Here is a 25407-nt window from a genome sequence, read left to right as displayed (position 1 = left end):
GAAATAATTTTAAAATCACTCAGTAAATAAGAAAATAAATGCAGCACTTTCCTAACCACAGATCTTCAATCCAGTAACAACTACCACAAATTATGAGAACATTTTGAAAAGGATCCCATAAAGTTGCAAAATTAGTTTCTTATGATTTGCTGAGCAGAAGAAACTGGAAATGATACAAGCTTATTATTAAATTCTGCTAAAGGCTGACAGTAGATATATTCAAAATCTATAAGAAATAAAATATTTTTTTCAAAATAATCATGTATAATTAGTAATGAGTATTGAAAGGTGGTTCTGAAAATAAATAATGAATAGAACAGTTGAAAACATTTGTGAAAATAATAGTTTAAGATACAGTGATGATCAAGGAGATGTGCTGACTCTGAATGCACCAGCTAGCGGGGTGAAGTCAGAAAAGAATTCTTCCCTGAGATCTAAAATACAATCTCTTCACTTGGAAAGTACAGATGTAGAAGGCTTCAGAAGCTCTTATGCTATGGCAGGCAGAATCTCTTAAATAACCTAACCTGTTTTCCTCAGATAGCAAAGATTTTCATGCACCTGCTGTGTGCCAGACTTTTAAAATTTCCTTTAATTTTCAGTGTGGATTAGTTCACTATATTAGCCATTTTTACTCCATCTTAGGCCTTTCTCTCTCTCTCATCTCCACCCATGGCTTTAATAATCATCTATGAATATGACTCCAGATCTACATCCTCAGTCCTGCTTTCTCTCTGTAGCACCAGTCCTGCCTTCACTAACTGCCTATTGGACATTTACACCAGGATGCCCAGCAGACATTCAAATTTAAAATGTCAAAAACCAAAACTATCAACTCTAAGATCTTCTTCTGAACTTTTTTTCTTCAGTCAAGCCATTACCATCCTGGCCATCTCAGCACCAGTTTTAACTTTGCCTTCTTCTTGACCATATATATTCATTATTGCCAAAGCTTGTTAATCTTGTTTCTTCAACAGTTCTTACCCCCACCTCCTCTTTATTGCTGCAGTGACCCCTCTAGTTCAAGCTGTCATCATCTCTCACCTGGACCAATGCATTCGTTTCCCAATAGATCTCTTACTAATGTCTCACTACTATAATTCATCTTCCACACAGCCACTGGAGGTCCTAAGGAACATTTCTGACCATTACAGTCCTCCATTCCTCAAAAGACAAATACTAACTCTTGTTTGGAATTATATGCTCTTGGTTCTTAGCCATATTTTGAGTCTTATTATTATTTCTCGTCACCTCTGTGGTACAGCCAAAGTAAACTTTTTGCTATTCCTCATACTGGCCCTCCATATCCAGTATGTGTTCATTTGCACAGCTGTCCCCCATAGATGGAATATTCTCCTTCCTTCACATCTAAGAACCCGTAATTTACTTCAAGGTTCAGCTACATAATGCCTTTCCTGCTAGTGCCTTGCCCATCCAAAAATTACCTTGTATTTATTTTGCATATATTCAATATAATATTGTATATTTGTCTTCCAGATAGAATATGAGGACATGGATGGCAGAGACAATTTTATATTTGTCTTTGTATTCCCAATATCACAATGTCTGGAAAACAGTAGGTGCTTAAGAAATGCTTATTGAGGTAATTGGTGGTAATGATGATTATGATGGTGGTGATAATGATGATGATTTCTTGACAGTTATTATAACATAAGCTTTAGGAGGGCAGAGAGTCCGTGTCTACTCTCAATATACACTTAAAAACTTGTTATACAACATAACAAAAGACCATCTAATCTCCCTCTGAAGACTTCCAGAAAAAGGCGACCAGTTACATCCAGAGGCAGTCCATTCTACTTAGAGGTAGCTCTAATTCTCAGGAATATTGTTCCTAACTTGGAACCTAAATTTTTCCCTTTGTATCTTATGCATTGTTCTTAGTTCTGTACTCTTGGAACATCCAGACAAAATCCAATTCCGTTTCTATCTGAAAGCCTTTCAAATAGTTGCACAGTGCTACCGTATGAGGTCTTCCTTAAATCTTCTGTTCTCCAGGCCAAATATCTTTATTTACTTTAATTCATTCTCAGCTGTTATGATCCCAAGACCCTTCACCATTTTCTCTCCTTTTGATACTGTCCAGCTTATCAATATGCATTTGAAGCTGGATGTGAAGACCTGAACTTCTGAGGAGTACAGTAGGGCTAATGCATCTTTATTTCTGGATTCTATTTATTATTGTAGTCTAAAATCATATTAGTTTTCTAGGCTGATATAATCCTGTTGAATTAGTGAGTTGCATTCTATTGAAATTCATACACACATGCACACCTATATTTATATAGTTATGAACTTAGCAAATATTAACCAACATGAATAGCTAAATAAATAATATAAGATTGCTTATGAAATTACAAACTTCTTTTACGTACATTTTCTTACATTTAACCAAATATCACCAAACCTGTTCTGCTTGTCTGGGTCACCTTCTCAACTTTCTTTTGCTTTCCTCCACGCATTTTAAACAAATGTTTCACTGATGTTTTTATTGGCACCACCACCATTCTACTCTCTCCTTACAGCTCCCATCACAAGAAAAAAAGTAATAAAAGCCCTCCCTTGCAATAAATATGTATTGAGAAGAAACTCAAGTTCATATCCTTGCCATGTCTGCTGGTGTTGTTTTCATTCTTGCCTCAAGTCTATCATTTGTTTACCAAGAGATGAAAGCTATAATGTTTTATTATCAGTCTTCTGGAGTAGTGTTCATGGTCCTTAAATCTTTCAAAGTTGTATTCCTTTACTTTATTACATTCATCACATAACTTGTTCTCTTGCTTCTACTCACTATACTGAGCACCAATTCATATGTGACCTCTCAGATTTCTCCAAATATTTCCCTTTTTATAATTATTTTGTGACATGATAGTCTATTGCTTTTATATTCAATATTTTATTTAGTCATTCTCCAATTTATGAAATGAAACATTTTTTTGCTACATTGTAAATATGTTTTTTTTTTGCTCTGCTTTTGTCTCTTTGCAACATATGCCTAATACTGGTATTGCTGGATTAAAGCTTTTTACAATTTAGTGACTTTTGGAGTACAGTTTCAAGATGCCCTCCAGAATGGTTGGTCACTTTCACAGAACATTAGTATACTTGTCCTTAAACAGTCCCTCTAACAACTGCCATTTTCACATTTTGCCATCTTTGCCAATATCAAGGGTTTGAGGTTGTTGTCTAATAGTTGTTTTGATTTGCATTTTTCTTATTATTTATCATGGACCATTTTTTTGTAATGTTATTGATTGGTCACGTTTCTTTTCTTTTCTTTTTTTTGCCAACTCCTTGTTTGTATCATTTTACCATTTATATATTGGGAAATGGTTCTTATTCTCCTGATTTGTTTCAGTTCCTGGAGTCTTCCTATCCCTGGTTACACTGCATTTACTTTGTATGTATTTTGTATATGCCTACAGACATACATGTTTCCTCCCTCCTCAGAATATATACTGAATGATAGTTTTTTTTCACATTTGTTTTTGTATACTTGACATTTAGCATGGTGCCTTGTATATATAGTATGTAGGTACTCAATATATGCCTATTGATTGATCATAGAAATCTGATCTTAAGACATTTTTCAGATAGACTATTTAACTACACATTTCCTCTCCTTCGTTCCCTCACTCTCACAGTTATCTCTTTTTCTTTAAGGTCTGACAGCTTCTAACTCCCTCATAACTCCCTCCCAGTTCCTAGTGAATATCTTCTTACTCATTTTTGTTCGAATTCTATCCTACCTTTTATTAACACTGTTCACATGCCATCTCTCTTCCATCTCCAGTAGAATATAAACTCCTGGAAAAACAAGATTGCGCCTTTTAAAAATGCTTGAATCCCAAGTATTTAGCATATAATAGGTGCTTAAATGTCTGTTGAGTATTGAAGTTTCTTAAAAGCTATACAGGAGAGAATAGGACTCTATATTTCATAAACTTCTTGCTAGCAAAGGTAGTGGTGACCCTTTTGGCTGTATGCCATTAAAGGAAACAAGTGAAGTTTTATTGAGTTCCTAACATTATTGGATAGGCAAACTTTTGGTGATAAAATTGCAAATTCTTTATCTTATTTCCATTACGTCCAGAAGATTTTATTCAGAATTTCAAATATCTTGGTAATCATTTACAATAACTCCAAATTGTCACCCGCAAAGTGTATTGGCAAATTAACAAATGATAAAGCACTTATCATTGTTTTAGAGAACAGTGGTAATGAGATGTATTAGGATAAAGCAAAATAAAAAGTAGAACAATACACTTGAGACAACTTTACTGTCTGGCACCTCCACCAATATAATGAAATTTATTAGCACAGCTATTCCACTTAATTGAAATACTGGGAAAATAATGTAGAAAAAATAAACCCACAGCTCTTACAGAGGAACTCAAAGAGGAGAAAATTAAAATCAAGCCTAATATCTAAAATATTAGGTTGGTTTCACATCACTAGATGAATATTTTAATAACTATGCATTTATTTGGTTTCAGCATCAAATTCATAAAAGCATGTCTTAAAGATTCCCTTTCTTAGCATTACATTTTTATCATGGTAATATTTTACTCTAATGACATGGATAAAAAGTATAATGTCATAGTATTTAGTTAGCCTTTCCGTGTCTGGAAGAGCTGTGTTCAATCTTGCCTCTGACACATACTGGATGAATACATGGGCAAATCACTTCATCTACCAGTGATCGAAGTAAGTGTCTGAGGTCATGAGTAAAAGAGGAGTTTCCAAACTGCCTTGATGAAGAGTGTGTCTATGTCCTGTTACCTTGAGCAATGGAGTATTAACTTGATTTATATGGAGAAGAAAAATGTACTTAACAATTATAACTCAATATGGCTTTCCACAGAATAAAATGCCATTGTCTCTGAAAGACTGGGGAATTTTTTTCTCCCTAGAATTTGGTTTTCTGCTAGTTAGCTGGCTATATGTGTGTGTGTATGTATGTATGTATGTAAGCATGTATGTATGTATGTATGTGTGTGTATATATATACATATATACATATCTATGCATATGCATAATACATATATAGGTGCATATATACACACACATACATATAGTTATATAGTCACATATGTATATGTATATATTCACACATATTTATAATGAATATGAATAAATACATTTTAGCAAATTATCATTTTTTGTTCCTCTGAACAGCAACAATTACCTGGGCTCTGTGGAGAGATAAATCAAGATAATTCTATGTTGGTTAAGTGCAGATATTCTTTGTTCTCTTTTTTAAAATACAATTTCAAAGAGAATTGAATTAAGTCATTAAAATTCTAACAGAGAAATTTTAAATTATACTAATGGATATACTATAATAAAATACTAATCATTTACTGACTTTTGTTGTTGTTGTTTTTGGTTTTTTTGCAAGGCAATTGGGGTTAAGTGACTTGTCCAGGGTCACACAGCTAGTAAAAGTCAAATGTCTGGTCTAAGACCAGATTTAAACTCAGGTCCTCTTGATTCTAGGACCAATGCTCTATGCACTGCATCACTTAGCTGACCCCTTTTTATTTATATGCAAATGGCTTTGACGTATATTGATTTGTATAGGAAGGTACAGAATCACTTTTTTCAAAGGGATCACAGAGATCATCTAATCTAATCTGTCTTTGAACAATGAACTATACTATAATATCTCCAGTAAGTTGGCATTTAGCCTCTTTTTGATGGCTTCTAATAATTAGGACCAATTTCATTAGTAGATGGCTGAGGAAGGATAAAAAACCTTTCTAACACCAAGTAAAAACTGCCAGTTGTCTGGTTATTGGATGCTCAATGTAAGTAAATGTCAGTGGCTCTTTCCATTTGTGGTATGACTCACATGTCATTTTTATCCCTTGGCATCAGGCATAATCATTTTAGGCGATGTGACAAAACAAGTTCTTTGTTGCACAACATGACATAAGACATCTGACCATTTTGCAATGAAATGGAGGGGGAAAAGATGCTTTTTTCAAGGAGAAAGATGCTTGTATTGAAATTTGTTGGCTGAATAAATAATAACCATTCAAGTAATTTGTAAGCATCAAATATATTTGGATCTTTCAAATTTTAGAAAAGACTCCACTAAAACCTGGGGTGCTAATATGAGACCATTAAATATACATAGGACATGGAATATTTTTATATATTCTTACAATGTCTCTAAATGGAGCTATTAAATTTGTGTTCATCTGAAGTTTTTTCAAAAGTAAAAATGTCACAAATTCCTTCCCTAACTTGACTAAAAATAGTATTGATGATTATATTCTTTTTGTGATAATAATCTACACACATTGTGTATTTTAATATCATGTATCAGATAGCATCTAAGAAGTGTAAAAATGATGAGAGGAAAATTTCTAGTGCCCTCTCTGAAGGAGGTATGGGAAGAGAAGGAGAAGAATCACATGGACTGAAAAGGCCTTGGTTAACTATGAACTACATTGGCAAAGGAAGTATCCACCTACACCTACCAGCTTATGCATGTTTTCAAGTATTGAAGTACACTGAAAACACATGAAGAGGCATGCATGTAGATAAATATTTGCATATTTGTACCTTTAAACCATATATATATAATTCATAATGCCATCTATCTATGCAAAACTTATCTTATTAAAGCTCACTAATCTGTGGAGTTCTAGTCTAGGTTTTTCCAAACATCCTTCTTACAAGATGTACCTAAGGTGTTGATGGCTTCATTCTGCTTAGTTTAATATCTTGTGTATGTCTTACAGGGTATAATAGTAAAATATGCATATAAACACACATACACAAACAAAAATAGAAACATGATATAGTGTATACAACTTTGGCTTTTAAGATTGGAATATCTGGAGTACAGTCTTGCCTTTGACATGTACTGACAGTGTGAAACTGCATAAGTCACTTAACCTTTTAATGGCTCCAGCAATGTTCTAAGACCATTAAAAAGTGTGTGTGGGGTGGGGATGGGTGAAGGGAAAGAATGGACTGGCTCTGTGATTTCACAGATAAGAATTTTCCAGTGAAGAAAGGCTCCCTACCACTGCAGGTTGGCATCTACTCTTCAATTTCTAGTCATAGTTGCCTGAGTGTACTGAGAAGTTAAATGACTTACCCTAGATCACACAGCTGGCAAAGGTCAGGGGTAAGACTTGAACCCATGACTTTGTGATTCTGGAACCAGCTCTTCGTGACTATATTACATACACATTACTAGGTGGCTGATAGTATTAGTACAGATTTCTACAATGAGAGTTCCCAACACTGATACAATCACAGATCTAGATAACCAACACACACACTCACACACATTCTTTATCTATGTAGCTTAGTTGTATACTGTATACACATAGAGTATAGTTGGTCCCTTGGAAGAAATTCCACTACAAATATCTGTTTATGTGTCTCCATTACTTTATCAGTATGTGAACTCTTTCCACTGACCATATCCATTAGTAATATTTTTTTAAAGTTGCTTTGCATAAGTGACATTGTGACTTGTAATGGTCACACAGCTAGTGTCATAAGTAGGATCTGAATCCAGGATTATAGAATTATAAATGGTGTAAAAAATTTCCCTGGGTTTTTGTGTGTTTGAATTGGAAGATATTTTATCTGGAACTGTGGAAATGTAGGAAATGATTAACCATTTTAGTTTTTATTCTATTTAAAAACCTGTTTCAATATGAATACATTTTATTAAAATTAAAATCTTTGTAATACACTAGAGCCCTATGGCTATCCTTTAGCTTACAACCATCTGAGATGAAATATGTTAGTTTATTGTTACTTCTTTACTGATTTTTTGTTATGAATATGAGGTCTTGAAATAAAAGTTGTGATTCTCATTAGCTTATAGCTTAATTTCACCATGTATAGATATGCATGGGTTGCTGCACAATGGCTAAGGTACAATTATTACTACTCACAACCTCAGAATTATATGTAGCAATTAGACACACAAAAAAGAATTGGACAAGTGTGCTTGAAATTGATTGTACTAAAGTGTTCATTATTAAATTTCTGTCATTATATTTGTGAAGTTTAAAATCAGTATAATATTCATCAATGCTGATAATTACATATTATTAGTTGAAATAATATGAAAGTTTTTTAGATTGTAATTAAAGGAAAGAAATGGCAGGTGTTTCATATTAAAATTCTAAGATTAAAATGAACTTCCATAGAAGGCACAAGAGTTTTAGTTCCCTAAAAGTAGAAATATAGAATCTTAATTAAATTGTTTACAATATTTATAGCACTCTTTTATATAATTAAGGAATGAAAAAAATAATCTACCCTAAAAATCATTGCAAAAGTGATTTTTTAACTTCCTACAAGCCATCTGAAGTAGTCAGATACAGAAGTTGTCCACTTATCAGTTGTTAGAATGAATCCACATTTTCTAAGCATTTTGAAGAGAATAAAAATTCACACAGCCTTCCCTTAAGGTAGCAGGTGAATTATCATGAGACAAAAAATTTAAAAAAACACACACATGTGTGTTTGTATATATGTGTGTGTATGTATATATATATACACACATATATGTATATATATGTATATATACACACACAATTATGTGCATAAAAATGGGGATGTTTATGTATATATACATTGTTGTTGTTCAGTTGTGTCAAACTCTATGTGCCTAGGTCTAGAGTCAGCAAGACCTGAGTTTCAATCCAACCTCAGACACTTGCTAGCTGTGTGACTCTGGGACAGTCACTTACCTTCTTTTGACTTAATCCACTAGAGAAGGAAATAGAAAACCTTTCCAATATATTTGCCAGGAAAACCCCATGAACAGAATGGTCCACAGGGTCACAAAGAGTTGGACATGACTGTATGACTGAACAACAATTTTTAAAAATATACCTGAGGATTAACATATCATAGGTAAGTGATTATAGAAATAAATTAATGATCTAGTTAATATTTGCCAACTATAATTAGCCTTCTAAGTTTGTTAATAATTCCAAAATTCAATATGAATAGCTTGAGTCAAAGTAGATTTTTCTACTCATTTATTTAGATCAAGAAGCCACTTGACACAGGGGAAAGAGGGCCAGCCTTAGAGTCAAGAAAATCCAGCTTCAAATCTACCTCTGGTACAAAATAGATGTGTTATCATGGACAATTCACTTATCCACTCAACAACCCCAGGAAACTCTCTTAATTCAGAGTAGTCACCAATCCACATTATTGAAAGGAGTTTCCACACTGGGACTTCTCCTTTGCAATGATATCACTAGTCGTGAACCCATCCTCCTCCAAAAATTATTTTAATCAATTGTGTTAGGTGGTCACCAATGAGTAACGTAATGGTGAAAGCTTCCACTTCTTTTGAGTGGATGAAATATAATTATGTGCCTACGTCAAATCTATCTAGGTACTTAAATTATTTTAATTATCTTCACAGTAATGTGCTTTGTATATTCTTTTTTGAGCTTAATGTATAAAGCAACAACAATTGCTAGATTTGTGCCAAGAAATATTCTATTTCTTAACAATATAAAATTATTTTACATATACATATATACAAATTCATCTACAAATCCCTGATTAAACTGTGTAGTGTTATACCTTAAAGCAATTATAATCATGTATTAAGGTTATAGTCACAGATCTAAGGTAAAAAAATATATATTTCAGATAACAAATGGCACACCTATGTATATCTACTGTCACTGACCCCTCTAATCTTTAAGCAAAGCCATTCTTTTATTTCTGTCCTATTAAGATCTTTTACACAATTGCATGATTTGGCCAAAAATTTTTAATTCAATTTGATTACTAAATGTTAAATGGCTCCAAATACCTAATCAACCATTTTTGACATACAAAAAATTTTCTTTTTGCAATTATTAAGATGTCCTATGTCTCTATATCACAAGCCTGTATTAACAGAGATAACCTTTATTATTAATGAGATAGAGTATAGATATTCCTCAATCAGTTCAGTTATTATCTTGAGCATTCTAAGAATTAAGTTTTAAGTATTGGAAAAGAAAATGAAATTGATTGGCTGTTAGTGAGTTCCTGACACTGAAAATACTTTAGACGGAGTCTGAATGACCACTTATTATGAGATGTTGTAGAGAGAATTTATAAATAAGATAGAGATTTGGACTAGATAAATAGGTGATCCTTCATATAGCCAAGGATATATGGCAGATATAAGGCAGAGACCAGAGTTCAATTTGAAGTCAGGAGAATTCTAATCCTAGTTCTGTGACTTTTTAGCTATCTTTCCATGAGCACAGCATTAAACCATTCTAAGACAGTCTCTTCATCTGGAAAATGGAGATAATATTTGTTGTAGCTATGACACAATGTTGTTTGAAACATAAATATATGGTATTGTACATGAAGTACTTTGTAAATCTGTCTTATAAATATTAGGAGCAATTAGGAGCCAATGATTATATATGAGCTAAAGGTAATAGGCATTACGAAGAAAAGATATTGAATTTATTCAACTTTTTTTTTCTTTTTGTAAGTTCGTTCTGGCTCATATGAGAAAGAGACAGAGAGAGAGAGAGAGAGAGAGAGAGAGAGAGAGAGAGAGAGAGAGAGAGAGAGAGAGAGAATATGTGTATCCTACCTGAAGGGAAGCTGGTAGTTATGCTATTCATAATCTTTGTTGTATGGCAGAAGATGTGATTTCATTTTAATGACTATTAAATGGTTATCTGAGAAATGGGATACAATAGTGATGGAAAGGGGGGGGAAGTTGGTAAGGGGGAAGAATTACAGTTCTAGCTAAAAAATAAAGAATAGCAATATACAGATGTGATCTCAGCAATAAATAACATCTGCATGTAGCTAACATGACAAAGGTTGTGCAAATATATTAATATCTGTGTGAGACTAAACAGCAGTCTAATCAAAAACTTATATTGAATGGCATTTGGGTATATAATATGTGTGAGCAGTACTGTCCACCTGCTCACCATGGTGAGATCTTGGGATGCAATTTAAGAAGGTCATATAATTTGGATGCTACACCCTGCACACTAAGACCATTCCTCATAAATTTAGTTGAATATATATGAACTTGATAAGAAACTTGGAAGCATTTATTTTCCCCTACATTACTGAAAGAGAGTGGGGGGGGGACAGGAATCTCTTCTACATTAAAAACAACTTATAGGATTTAAAGCTAGAAGAAAACAGATCTATATAGTCCATTTTCTTTGTTTTACAGAAGAGAAATTAAGGCCCAAATATCTTAACTACCTTGCCCAAGTCCTTAAGGGCAGCAGAGGCATGAAAACACACAAAATATTTGAATATAACAATCAGATCCTGTCTTCTACTATTCTCTTTTCCAGAACAAAAAAAAAACCCAAACATATGTCAATTTTTAACTTCCTTGTTCTCAGCAATATATTTATGTAGATGTCATCCACTAATGCTATTGGGAAATTAAAATGGACAGAATAATATTTTAGAAACTATATAGAATATTCAGTGATCCCAAGCTGCTCCTTATAGACACCAACAATTTTTTTTTAAATACTAGAGTTCTCCAAGTGATGCTACATTGTTTAATTATGGATCACTATAGTTTCTATACAGTAAAAACAATCTTTTTCTTTTGTTTTTTTGTTTGTTTTTGGTTAGGCAGTAGAGTTAAGTGACTTGCCCAAGGTCATACAGCTAGCAAGTGTTATGTGTCTGAGGCCGGATTTGAACTCAGGTCCTCCTGAGTCCAGGGCTGGTGGTCTATCCACTGCACTATCTAGCTGCCCCTAGTAAAAACAATCTTAACTAAAAACTAATGGAAAGAGAAATAATGGTGGGTATCAGTAAATTGGTGAATATTACCAAAGACAAACAAGGCTGTAGCATATTTATAGAATTTCTTGTATTGTATCACATTCTCAAAAGAATAGCATTTGATTAATATTTTGGGGATTGCAGTTAATATGTTGTCAAGCAATTATTGTTTTATTTTAAACATATTGTCTATACTCTTAAGATTAAGTTTAATTCATATATAGACCTCAGGCTTTTCTTTCTCTAGAAGAATGTATCTCCACTTTTATACTGGCTGTCAATGAAAAATCCAGTTTACACAACAAAAATTAATTTTATAGAAAATTGTTTGCCTGCTTTTGTAAATGAACTCATAGTCATCCTATTTTGAATGGAATTCAAGCTCTGCTAGGTCCTACCAGATTGCCAAAGTTCTAAACAATGGGCATGACCACAGTTCATAACCTAAGTACCAATCTAATTAAATTCGGAGAGGCTCATCATCACAATAAGAGGCAGCCAGATTGACAGAGTGTTGATCACTGAGTGAACAAGACCAGAGCTCAGATCTGATCTCAGACAGACACTTACGAGCTGTGTGACTCTAGGCAAGTCACTTAATCCCTATTTGCCTTAATCCAGTGGAAAAGGAAATGGTAAACCACTTCAGTACATTTTCCAAGAAAATCCCACGGACACTATTGGCATATTATGGTCCATGGGATCATGAAGAGTCATCACAATGGACCTACTAAACAACAACATCACCATAATGTTGGTCACTGGGTGATTAATTGTTTTTAGACAAAGCAACAGAAAGTAACTCAAAATTGTAGTGATCTTTTTTAATAGGGGCTTTGTTTTTGTTTGTTTGTTTTGTTTTGTTTTTAATGACTGAGTATGTCTATTTCACCCAAGATGGAAATGTAAAGTCTGCTCACAGGCTTCCCAGTTCTTCTCTGGTCTGTCATTCCTCAGGCAACATGGTTACCCAATTTTTCCAGTGGCTCTTTATTAATACCGAATTTAGCATGGATAATCAACTTTGCCCACTGCAATTCAGAATTCCCCAATTCAAGAGATAAACCATTCTCAACTTCCCTGGTGACTAGCATTACATGCATGAACCACCATGTTCAGCTGGCACCCTACATCTTTTAATGCAGTACTCCATCATATGGTAATTGGGAATGATATTATTATCACTCTCAAAATTAAAAAAAAAACCTACAATACACTGCAACACCCAACTCTTTCTGTCATACATGCTTCAGATTCACAGGTACAGATGCAAGTAAAGTGAAAAAATTTTCACATGAACATGACCATTTTAGAGAGGCAACACTTTACAATCAAAATCATGCTAGACTTGGAATAAAGTGGAATCTGCATTCAGATTCTGCCCCTAACATATATTAGCTATGTGATCCTCAGAAAATCAAGGAAGCTCTCTGAATCTTGGCTTCCTTCTCTGTAAAGCAAGGATACAAATAGTCCTAGAACTTAAATCACGGGGTGTTACTATACCATTTTTATTTCAAGCATCCTGTGTGCTAATGCAATAATACAAGCTAACATAAGCGAGAGGCAAATATTTCTCATGACCCCTTAAATAAACAATCCAACAGTATCTGCTTTTTTTTTTTGGTTCTTTCTTAACAACCAAATCAAAGAATAGGAAAGTTTTTATTTTACTTAGCAACTGAGGAAACCTCTTATGATGAAACTATAATTTATGCCATGCATTTACTGTGAAACTTTATAGAAAATGTTTCTCAGAAGTATTTTGAAACATCTCTATGATGTAAACTGGAAAGGGGCAGGCATTTAGTCACCAAATTGTGGAATAACTCTTTTTCAATACAAACATTAGGTAAGCACTCCGCTAACAGTTTAGAAGTCAGTGTTCAGCCATAAGTAGAACAAGGCTCTCTAATCACAGTATACTTCTAATTCAAGGTACACTATAGCATGGTCTCTCTTTGGCATAAAACCACGAAATATAGGTGACAAACACCTTCAAATGCAAAGAGAATACTTCTGGTAGGAGAATATTGGTTTGTTAGCAATGAGAATGATTTCCAGGGTGGAATTTTTTGACAAGCTTAGGGCAACAGACATATAGTGGATCAAGCACCAGATCTGGAATAAGGATGATATGACCTTGAATTTGGCCTCAGATGCTTACTACTATTGTGTGATCCTGGGCAAGTCATTTAACCTTATTTATTGTCAACTGCAGTTTAAAGATAATAGAACTACCAACCTCCCAAGGTTGTTTTGAGGATTAAAATCAGCAGTATGTGTAAAGTGTTTTACAAAACTTAAATGCCATATAAATGTTAGATATTATTACTGTTACTATTATTATATCTCTTTTAGTCTGTGAGACTGAGTTTAACAATGAAAAGTAGAGAATTCCTGTCACTTGAGGTAGAGAAATTCTGTCAATGAAAATTGTTCTTAAAATCTTCATTCAAAGGGATTACCTTTTAAAAATGAATCAATTTTGTTTTATAATAGTTATTTCTAAATAAAAAGCACTTTTGTAATTAAATTTTGATTTGAAAACTTCAAATACACTGTCAACCCTGGCACCATTCTATGAAGTAATTTTTTATCAAACTCTTTATAAAGAGTAAATAGTTGTACAAGTGTATCTGATAGAGAATTTCAGTACGAAATCTGAAAGGTTAAAAGAAAAGATCATTAAGTAAGCTATTCATTAATGACTATTTTCAAGGTTAATAAATCAAATTCATATAATTTTAATATAAATTGTATATGTAAAGCATATGCAAAGCTGCTTTCCTCAACTTTTCAAATTTCTTTTTATTAAATCTTTCTAAACTGTTTTCTGAAACAATGGGACACCTACCGAAAAGTTAAAATGACTCTACTGTAACAATACTTTATTAAAATAAATCTCACAATAGTTAATTAAAAGAAGCCTAGCTTCAGGTTTTAACATAATTATGTATTTTTTTCTCCTGATGGAATATAAGATCCTTGAAAACAAGAACTATTTTTGTTATTTCTTTGTATCTCCTCCACACTGATTGAAAATAATAATAATGATTGAAAATTACTAAGAATTTCACAAATGCCTGTTAACTGACACAAAAGTGTTTTAAAAATGCAAAAGTAATGTTTTTAAATGTAACATTTTCAAAATGGACAGAGAGTATTACACTGTATAGGAAACAATCTTTAATATATTGATATTATGAAATTACTTCACTAGGAAAATTTATATAACTTTTGCCTCCATAATTAACATTTTAGAAATAATCTCCAAAATTTCAGGATGCTATATAGAGCAACTCAAGAAAAATGAATAATGATAATGCAAAAGTGATATTTAAATGCAACAGTTACGCCATCTTGCAAATATTACCTCCAACATGATAGAACAGAACCTAACCTGAGGAATTATTGTCCAGATCCTCCCATATACTTTCTATAAGGGATCTAACCTTATAGAGGAATATATATTTTCTATATAGGTATCTAACATAAATACATGCATATTTTCTCCCATATATTTTCTACAGGGAATCTAACATGCAGACAGAGAGAGAGAGAGAGAGAGAGAGAGAGAGAGAGAGAGAGAGAGACAGAGAGACAAAGAGACAGAAGTAGGCTTCCTCTAAATTAGACATCAAATGGATAGAATTTCTAAGCCTTATTTTCATCTGTCTTAGCATGGGTATTTCTTTTTTTTTTTCCTCTGGAGGTATAGAGTGGGGAAAAGAGAGGGGAGGGAGTTTTGAGATAGATAGATAGATAGATAGATAGATAGATAGATAGATAGATAGATAGACAGACACAGAGAGAGACAAGAGACAGAGAAAAAGAGACAGAGAGACACAGAGACAGAGAAACACAGATTTATAACATTCTGCAAACTATTCATACTGTCTCTCTCTTGCTCCTACGGTGGTCTGTGATTTTAATTATTTATTTTCATCATTATGAGGTATTCAAAGCTGACAAAGTAATATAGTGATATCTAAACTTAATTATAACTAGAATTGTTGTTTTGAAATAAGAGAAGCTACAGGAAAAATGATTTATACTAAATAATACTCTCAAATATTTCAAAGGAAGTATTAAATGTTTTGGTTAATCCTTGTTTATCCTTAATTGACAATCCTTTCCTGTGAACTATCAACAGATAAAGCTTTGTTATGAAATCAGTAGCTACATTAATTTATTAATACAGCTAACATTTACATTGAATTTTAAGGTTTGTAAAGTATTTTATGCACATTCTTGTTTGAATTTCACAACAATCCTATGAGGTGGGTAACATTTTTATTCAAATTTACAGATAACAAAAGAGAGATTCCCAGAGGTTAAGTGATTTACAAAATCACAGGATTATCTCTAGAGCTGGAATGGAATAAAGAGGCCATCTTCCATCCTGTAATTTTATAGATAAGGAAACTGAAACCCATGGAAGTCTGCCAATATCTCACAGGTAGTAAGCATTAGCAGCATAAAATGAACCCTTGTCTTCTGATCCTGGATTCAGTGCAATTTACACACTGACATGTGTTAGAGGTGATATTCAAACTCAAATACTCCTAACTCCAAAACCAGTGATCTTGCTACTACAGCACTCTGTCTTTCTAATAGAAAACTAGGCAGATATATTTTTTTAGGCACTATCTGAAGTTACAGAGCAGTAGTAAAATACTAACTTCCTTTTTTCATGATTTTAGAAATGGATCATGTATGTTTCCCTGGCTTAGCAACAGACTACCTCAGACATTAGGATGAAGTTATAAATTGATATTACAAGTGTATTTTAAGATGTGCTAAAAACCAAGATTTTTAATCTACCTATAACTTTTCTGTCTAGTAACAAAAGGCCCACAGCAACAAATGTAGGCATATAGGTGTGTGTACAGATATATATTCTCTTTCTCTTTTTCTCTGTCTCTGTCTCTGTCTCTCTGTCTCTGTCTCTGTCTCTGTCTCTCTCTCTCTCTCTGTCTCTCTCTCTGTCTCTCTCTCTCTCTCTCACACACACACACACACACACACACACACACACACACACACACACACACAGAGCTCCACAAGAGCTGGCTTTGATAACTTTCTTTTTGATTGTGTCAGAATGAATGTTCCATTCCATCTTAGCTACCTTCTCCATTCCCATGTTTATTCTCTCCTTCTCTCCTGGGGTTCAGATGTCACTGCTGTATATGTTAGTAGATGAATCAGTTTTCCTTCTGCTAAATCCTCTTCCTGGGAAGATGAAGAAGCTATGCACTGATTTTGACCAAAGGGAAAAAAAAATTCCAAGAGTAGAAAAGACTTCTGCCCTTTCAAATGATGAGATTAGCGTGGTTATTTTCACATTATTAAGTAATCAAGGAACAAATGCATTAGGAAAGAGTTTAGTTCACAGTCTGGCTTGTCGGTTTCTAAAAACTATTGTGCACTGACAGCTAACCCAGATTCCATTTCTTCCTTTTCCTCTGAACCACAAGGGAAGCTAAAATGCATTTTTACACTGCATTTTGCCTAAAGGCTCTCAGTAAAATTTAATTTTCTTACTGCATTGATTTTTCCATTATAAGTTGTAACAGTCTAATGATATCTCATAAGAATTTTTAGTGGTGAGAAAAAAAAAAGATGTGAATGATTTACCAATGGTAGCTGAATGTGCTTGAAGATTTTTTTTTCTGATTTTCATAACACTCTTCCCTTTCTCTTGTTGATGGGCAGTTGCTTAAAAAGTTGGTGCCTGTCTCTGTCAAACTGATTGCTTAGATAAGATTAAAAATAAGTGGATAAAAAGCATATGTAACTTTTTTCCTACATAAAATCTCAGTGTTTGAAATCAAAGCATTCTATTTTAGGGAGCGGAGTAAGTATTCAGAGATGGAACTGAATGTTATTGTTAAAAATTAATGCACCACACTGAAATAATGTGACTGTGAGACACTAGAGTGTAAAAGACTCTTGTCTTTTAGACTTGATTACAGTCAGTAAAGGCTGACATCTTCCCCTAATTGCTTCAGATACATCAAGTTGTCATGTTTTTATTTCCCATTTGGACAAAGCATACATCAAAAAGGTAGTACACAGGCTGATCCCCTACAAAACAAAGATATAAAAACTCCCCACAAAAACCTGATATTTCATTCTCTTCTGAACTGTTGCCTTAACACTGAAGCTTCAGCAATAACTTAAAATAACTATGTTTGAGAAAATGTACAAAAAATAGAACTAGTGTCACAGTGAATACAGCACAGAATTCGGAGCTCCATATGTTCAATAGCTCCAAGGGAATATTTCAATTATTATTTTACATTGTCATCAACACTACAGGTGGCTATAAATAAAAATAGGAGATTTTCTATCAAAAAGTAACTAAGTGAATAGATTATTCATTATAAAGGTATATAGAACACAATAAGAAAGGTATTAATTGGTATTACCCATCATTACCCTTAGCACTAAAATTGTGTATGCTGCTGAGATTCATTTGCATGTAATGTGATCTTTACTTTTTTTTTAACATTTAAGGGATTTGTAGTAGAAATGTTTAGCATCTGCTTTGAAGAAATAAATTATTCTTTAAAATGTTATCAAAATAAATAATTAAGGAACCAATTTCTTTTCCTGTTTTAAATTTCTTCATTTGATTTTTTAACTACAGTGCACACTGGACATATAATTTATGTCCGCCAGAAAATAAACAAACATTTTCCCCCTTAAGGAATATACTAGTATGCTATACGTTCACTTGTTAATTAGGGTAGCCTGAACATCTTTACAAAATGATTTTTCAAAACCACTTGTTCAAGGGGCAGCTAGGTGGCTCAGTGGATACAGCACCAGCCTTGGAGTCAGGAGGACTTGAGTTCAAATATGGCCTCAGACACTAGACACTTACTAGCTATGGCCCGGGCTAAGTCACTTAACCCCAATTGCCTCACCAAAAAGCAAAAACAAAACAAAAAAAACACATTTGTTCAACTTATGAGCTCTATGTTATTTGGTAGGGGTTTCTGGCCAAAATGGTTAATTAGCAGCTAATTATGATTCCCCTTTTATTGCCAAGGATTCCTGATCTGACCATATTCCATATGTAAAGAATGAATAAAGTGGCTGGTTGAAGATAAAGCCTCTGAACCACACTGTTAATGGCATGACAAGACTTAGAAAAACCCATATCTGGTCTTGACTCAGGTCAAGTTAATTGCCTGCCTTGTCTTAATCATTAGCTACTTTTCAGCCTACATAAAAAAGAAGTAAAACTTTTCATTACCAAATATCATAGGAAAATAGCATATAAATCAGAAATAGAATATAGGAAATTTTGCAACTATATGTCTTTCCACAAGAAAAAATACTCATATTGGATATTTTATATTTTCAGTATTTTTTGAATGTGGTATGGTTTCAAGCAACAAAATTGAAAGGACATTTAAAATGTATTACACTATGATGTTGTCATTATGTAAAAACAATTTTGTCTTTCAAAATAAGGAAATAAAATTTTAAAACATTAAGTAGGAATTTTATTTCCACTATAGATTTCTTTATTTAAGTAATTTCCCTGGATATATTGTCTATTTTTTAAAGACTAGTACTTTCCCTGAAGCATTTCCTAAGGGAAGCATCCTAAGTTAGATGTAAGATATTTAATATTCCATGAAAATAATTGACAGTACTTATCTTCTACCCCAAAACAAAAAATGGCCTCCCCTCCCCAAATCATCTAAAGTAAGGTGAAGACTATTTGTTCTATTTCTTGCCTAACTCAGTCTTAGGACTTTTCCATATCTTCATCAGCACTCTTCTAACCCTTAAGATATCTTTGCACTACTACCATCTGGTCTAATCAACAGTTTCACGAGGTACCCTGGCCATACTTCATTCTCTCCCAGATTTACTAACACATTGAATTTTTCTACTTCCTCCCAAGCAGTTTTCCACCATCTTTACCCTACCTGCCAATCCTCCCCTCCTTTCCAGTTCTCCTTTATGCACCATCTTCCCCCATTAGAATGTAAATTCCTTTAAGGCATTTTTTTTGTTTTGTTTTGTTTGGTTTTTTTGCTTGTATTTGTATCCCCAACCTTAGCACAGTAACTTTCACAGTGTTGTTCAGTCATTTCAGTTGTGTCCAATTCTTTGTGACCCCTTTCAGGATTTTCTTGGCTAAGCTATTGGAGTAGTTTGCCTTTTTTTTTTCTGATTCATTTTACAGATGAGGAAAGTTAAGCTGAGTTAAGTGGCTTGCCCATGGTCATGGAGCTAAGTGAATGAGGCCAGATTTGAATTCAGGACCATGAGTCCTCATGATTTAGAAAATCCATGTAAATATTTTTGGCTCTCCCTTTGTATCAGAGAAGAAGTCTGAATTTTTTTTTTCTTTTATGGGGTGTTTACAGCATCTTATTATAAAATTTGGATTGATATTATATAATACCATACTTATATTTTGTATATTTCTTAGTTTCTAAACTTTTTCTATGTCATCTGCTGGCCTTCATGTGTCATCTGTGGCTTCTGCAAAACTCCCCCAAAATTCCTATTCAATTTCTTATGCCAGCCTGTGATATGTTAAAACCACAATGAGGAAAGTCACAATGTAGAATGAATAACTATATTTAATACAGTATTATAATCATTTGTCTATCTTTACATATATACCAACATCATAAACTAATCACCATCACAGAGTGGTGGTTTGGTGAAGTAGATAGTGTTGGAAAGGGAGTCTGAAAGAACTGGGTTCAAATTCTACCTATGATATTGGGCACACCACTTGATATGTCTGAGCCTTTCATTCCTCATCTGTGAAATCCATAGAATAGTAAAATGTAATACCTACCCTCACATGGTTGTTGTGAGGCTTAAATGAGATAAGAGCATGAATCAGCACAGGTCCAGGCTCCTTGCTGCCTTCCTCCAATTCCTGGTCCTGCTAGTCCCAGATCAGATACTTATTAAAATCCACAAGAATTACCTGGCATGGAGGTGTGTCACCCTTATCTCCAGGATCTCAACAGGAGCGCAGTCAATTCCATATAGATCCCAGTAGACAGCACCTATTTCCATCATCTTCCCTAACTGTCCTTCACATTTTACGCATGTCCCCTCAATAAAGCAGCTTTGCTTTACTATCTTGTATGTTCTTTATTTCCTTTTACTGCCCTGTGGGTATCCTGAACCTTTACAAGTCTTCATTCAGACAATATACAGTTCCCCTGCCCTAAAGGAGATTACATATTTGAATGCTTTTGTATATAAAGATGTCCTATTGCTTTACCATTTTATAATACAGAAATAGTCAATATAAAGGCAAGCTTGTAAAATTATATAACCACTTCCCTGTAGCCATGTTTATTCTGCTGTGGCTATTCTTATAGACTTTTCAAATCTTTGTTTTCTACTTGATTACAAAGCTCCATCAGGGAAGGGATGATGTGTAAGCATTCATTGCTTTGAACACAGTGGGAGCTCAATAAAAGCATCCCCTGTATAGGAAGTCTGTCATTATAAAGCTATAAACATGCTCCTCTAGGAAGGAACCACTTACTTATCCTCTGACTTCCTTTCAAAGATTGAGATGATATCCTAGTTCATTCAGGATGTGCTGAATGTTAAAAAAAACCAGTCACTGTCACTCATGATCGGTTATTTGCACAGCTTGCAAGTGGTTGGAGGTCTGAAAATATTGGTCCCAGTGTTCATAGGGTCATTCTAATGAATCATAGCAAAGGATAACAGAGTGTTTCAGTTTATATACATGAATATGTAAAAATGCATACATATATACACTCGCATACATGCTCACATATACATATACACACAATATACATATATATATATATAAATTCACAACCGTGTGTGTGTGTGTGTGTGTGTGTGTGTGTGTGTGTGTGTAAAACCAAACACATGGAAGGCTGACCTGTAACCTATTTATGAATCTGTGGTAAGGGAGGATTTTTTTCCAGGTAACATACACATTATTATTTAATTCAAGGAATGTTCCTCAAAAGAGTAAATATTACAACAATTCCTCTGGTACATATAGCAAAAATCTACCTAAATTTATACTCTTTTTGTATAGGCAAGTTAACAATTTGCCAGAATTTTTAATATCAGGTAACTTTTTTCATTATGATGCTATTTTAAAAATGAAATCTCTCATATTATACTTTGATAATTTGTTTACACTTAACTTCAAGGAGTAGACAAACAAGTTGCAGTATAGATCCAAGTTAACAGATAAGGTCTAAAGGAAACTATTTAAGGCTGTATTGCTGAACTTGTACTGCTCTATGTTGGTGGAAATATTTCCTCATTATGATTTCTCTGCACAAATTAAATCATGGGTACAGTCAGTTTCCCTCCCAATTCCCCTCTCCCCCCTACACACACACATACAAAAAAAAATTTTATTTAAATAATTTTCTATGTCATTTATTTTTTAGCGCAATATAATGAATTAATCTTGTTTTCTGGGAAATTTTTGCAAGACTAGATCATCTAAGGGGTTTTTAATGGGGTTCCTGAATCAATTGCTGAGAAAACAATTAGAAGACCAATAATACATTTGTAATATGAAAAGAGAGATTACAATTACTCAGACCTCTCCTAGGAGGATATCATAATGTATAATATAGACTACATGTTTGTTATCTCTAATGCACCCTTAGTGATGATCTATTCCCAAACAATTAATTTAGAGATAGGAGAATTGAGGGACTGAAGAGGAAAGTAACTTGTCCTAGACCACATGGGCAATAAAAAACACAACAAAAATTCAACTACCAGTCTTCTGACTCCAAGTCTAGTGCTCTATTACTTATAAAACTCTATAATGAGGGGGTAAATAGAGAGTTTATTAGTCTTGAATCAAGTATAGACAAGGAATCTTGTAGAGAATACTTAAAAGAAAAATTTGTTTAGTGAAGTCATGTTATTATTTGTTGAAAGAACAGATTAAGAAAACAAAATAGAGAAAAAGCATCAAAGAGTATGAGTGGGTGGACATTTCTTATTTTCTGTTGTTGGAGAAAGGGATATATAACAAATACAGAAAAAGTGCGTATTTATATACACATATGCTCCTGAAAGGTGATTGATGGGTTTGGAGATTGAAGATCTGTTTATTCATAGCCTAGACCAAACAATTTAATTCTTTTTTTATGTCCCATAGAAACTTTAATATGCAATGACAGATTCTTATCATTCAATGAGTATTCTGGAAGTTACATTAGTGATTCCAGCTAAGTCAGTATTTGGACATTTTTTTCTCCTTATCTATTTAGTACCAGTCGGTGTCATGTGACCATTATCTACTGGGAACCTCACATCTCCAACATTAACTAGGCTAGATTTTCTCTAAAAACAACAAAGCCAGGAATTGATTCACTAAGGCGGGGCAACATTCAAGCAATGTCTCCCTTGATGCAGTTTTCTAGTAGCCTCTAGCTTCATCGACATGGCTTCCTGGTCATTTAAAGGCACAGAATGTCCCATTCATATTGAGTCTAAACCCTTCAGACTTGGCAGACGCCCCAAGACCAACCAAGTGAATCATTGTGTCCTGCCTGCTAACCAGATAACTTTCCATATGGAGGAAAGGGGAGCTGTATTTACCCAGGCTCAATGCTACCTTATCTTTTTTGTATATATTTTTTAAGCTTCTGTTATTATCTGTCCTTTGTTTTCTTTTTGAAGATGACCAATAACAAGCTTCTAGAGCTAAGTAAACCTGTCTTTATTAACTGTTTGATGTACTACCATTGTTAATTTTCTTCACAACATTGGAATTGATCTAACAGGTTGATGGCCTAAGTCAGGCTTGTCTACCAAACGATATTTACTATGGTTTGAACTTTATGTGAACAATTTACATACCACAAATTGAGTAAAATTGAACTATTCATTGGGGGTAAAATCATCCTTTTAATTCCTACTTTTCCTTAATTTATTTTTAATAGTTCAGCATAGTTTAGAAGAAGGATAAAGTTTTACATAGATAAGTAATACACATGTATATGTCTGCCATTATAAGCAACACGTATATAATCAGACTACGTAACAGTTTGGCTGCACAATAATGTAAACAGCTGCATAAAGCCATAAAAATTTTCATGGAAATAGATGCTTTAAACACAGGTTACTTCATTCAGCCAACCTTTATTTAACTTCATTACATGTAAACACTGTGCTAAAGACACTATAGAGTATGAAGATAAATAGTTCACTACCACAGTTTTCAAGGGATTTATATTTGAATAAAGAGCATATTAGCATACATATACTAATTATAACATAGGCAAGACTGATTAGTTAGAAAGAAACAAAATAAGAAAGTTCACAAAAGAGAAAGATCACTTCTGGCTAGAAAACTTCAAGTAGGAGATGAAATTTGAATTGTATTTTGAGGAATAGATGGGTTTAGATGGGGTAGGAAAGAGTGTTTTTCAGAGGAAATGACTAACAAAGGCATGAATGTAGGAAATTTGGGATTTGTTGAAGTGTTCAGGAAATGACAAATAATATTGGTTGGCAAAAGTAAGGATGTATGAAGGAGGTAATGAGAGATAAGGCTATACTTTAGATATCCTTATTGAATGTCAAGTTAGGAAGAATTTATTTTTATTAATATGCAATGAGAAGTTGCTGAAAGTTTTTCTGGTGTGTGTGTGTGTGTGTGTGTGTGTGTGTGTGTGTGTGTGTGTGTGTGTATGATGTGATCATATCTTTGCATTGGGAAACTTAATATCCCCATTAGGAAGGGAAGAGACTATGTCAAGAAGAAAATTTAGGAAGCTATTGCAATTATCCAGATAAGAGTTAATAAGTGCTTAGGCTTCTGGTGGGAATTAGAATGATAAGGAGAGATCAAGTTTGAAGTTATTTCTAAGGAAAACAAAAATTCAATAGGTCTCCAAAATTGATTGGACAGTAGGGACAGTAAGAGAAAGAAAAGAGGGTCATATGTCTCAGATTTTAAGATGGTTGACTCAGAAAATACTGATGACACCATTAAAAATTGGAAAGTCAAGAAGAAAGAGGTTTGTTTGTTTGTTTTAGGAGTGGATATATGGTAGAACATGATAAGCACATTTTGGGACATGTTGAGTTTGAGAAGTAGGATATTCAGATGATGATATAGTTACAACCTTTTCAGCCTTAACATCATGTTCATTTTTGGACATGTTGAGTTTGAGAGAATGGTAGGATGTTGAGATGGTCATGCACATGTAAATCTTTGAGCCTTGAGGAAAGAGATTATAGTTCAAAATAATGACCTGAAAATTCCAGCAGGGATTGTTGAAGCTAAAGAAGAAGGTGAAGAGGGCAATTTCAGTAAAACATTCACAGTGGGTATGGATTGTAAGGAATGAATTACAATGATGTAGCAGATATTTCTTAAAAGTGGATTGACAGAGAAAGGAAAAGATGGAACTTCAGATTGAGAGATAAATAAGGTATTGTACAATACATTTTTATGCAATAAAGGTCATCAAATCATGTCAACAAATAGGAAATAACAATTAAATTACTACTTCAAATTAATTGAAAAAGGAGACCTCTAGAAGTTTTCAAACTCAATTCAGGAGTTGGAAATGTTTC

This window comes from Phascolarctos cinereus, unplaced genomic scaffold (genome assembly GCF_003287225.1).
Source record: "Phascolarctos cinereus isolate Bilbo 61053 unplaced genomic scaffold, phaCin_HiC Scaffold_4;HRSCAF=312, whole genome shotgun sequence".
NCBI lineage: Eukaryota > Metazoa > Chordata > Mammalia > Diprotodontia > Phascolarctidae > Phascolarctos > Phascolarctos cinereus.
Note: the sequence above shows the minus strand (reverse complement) of the source record.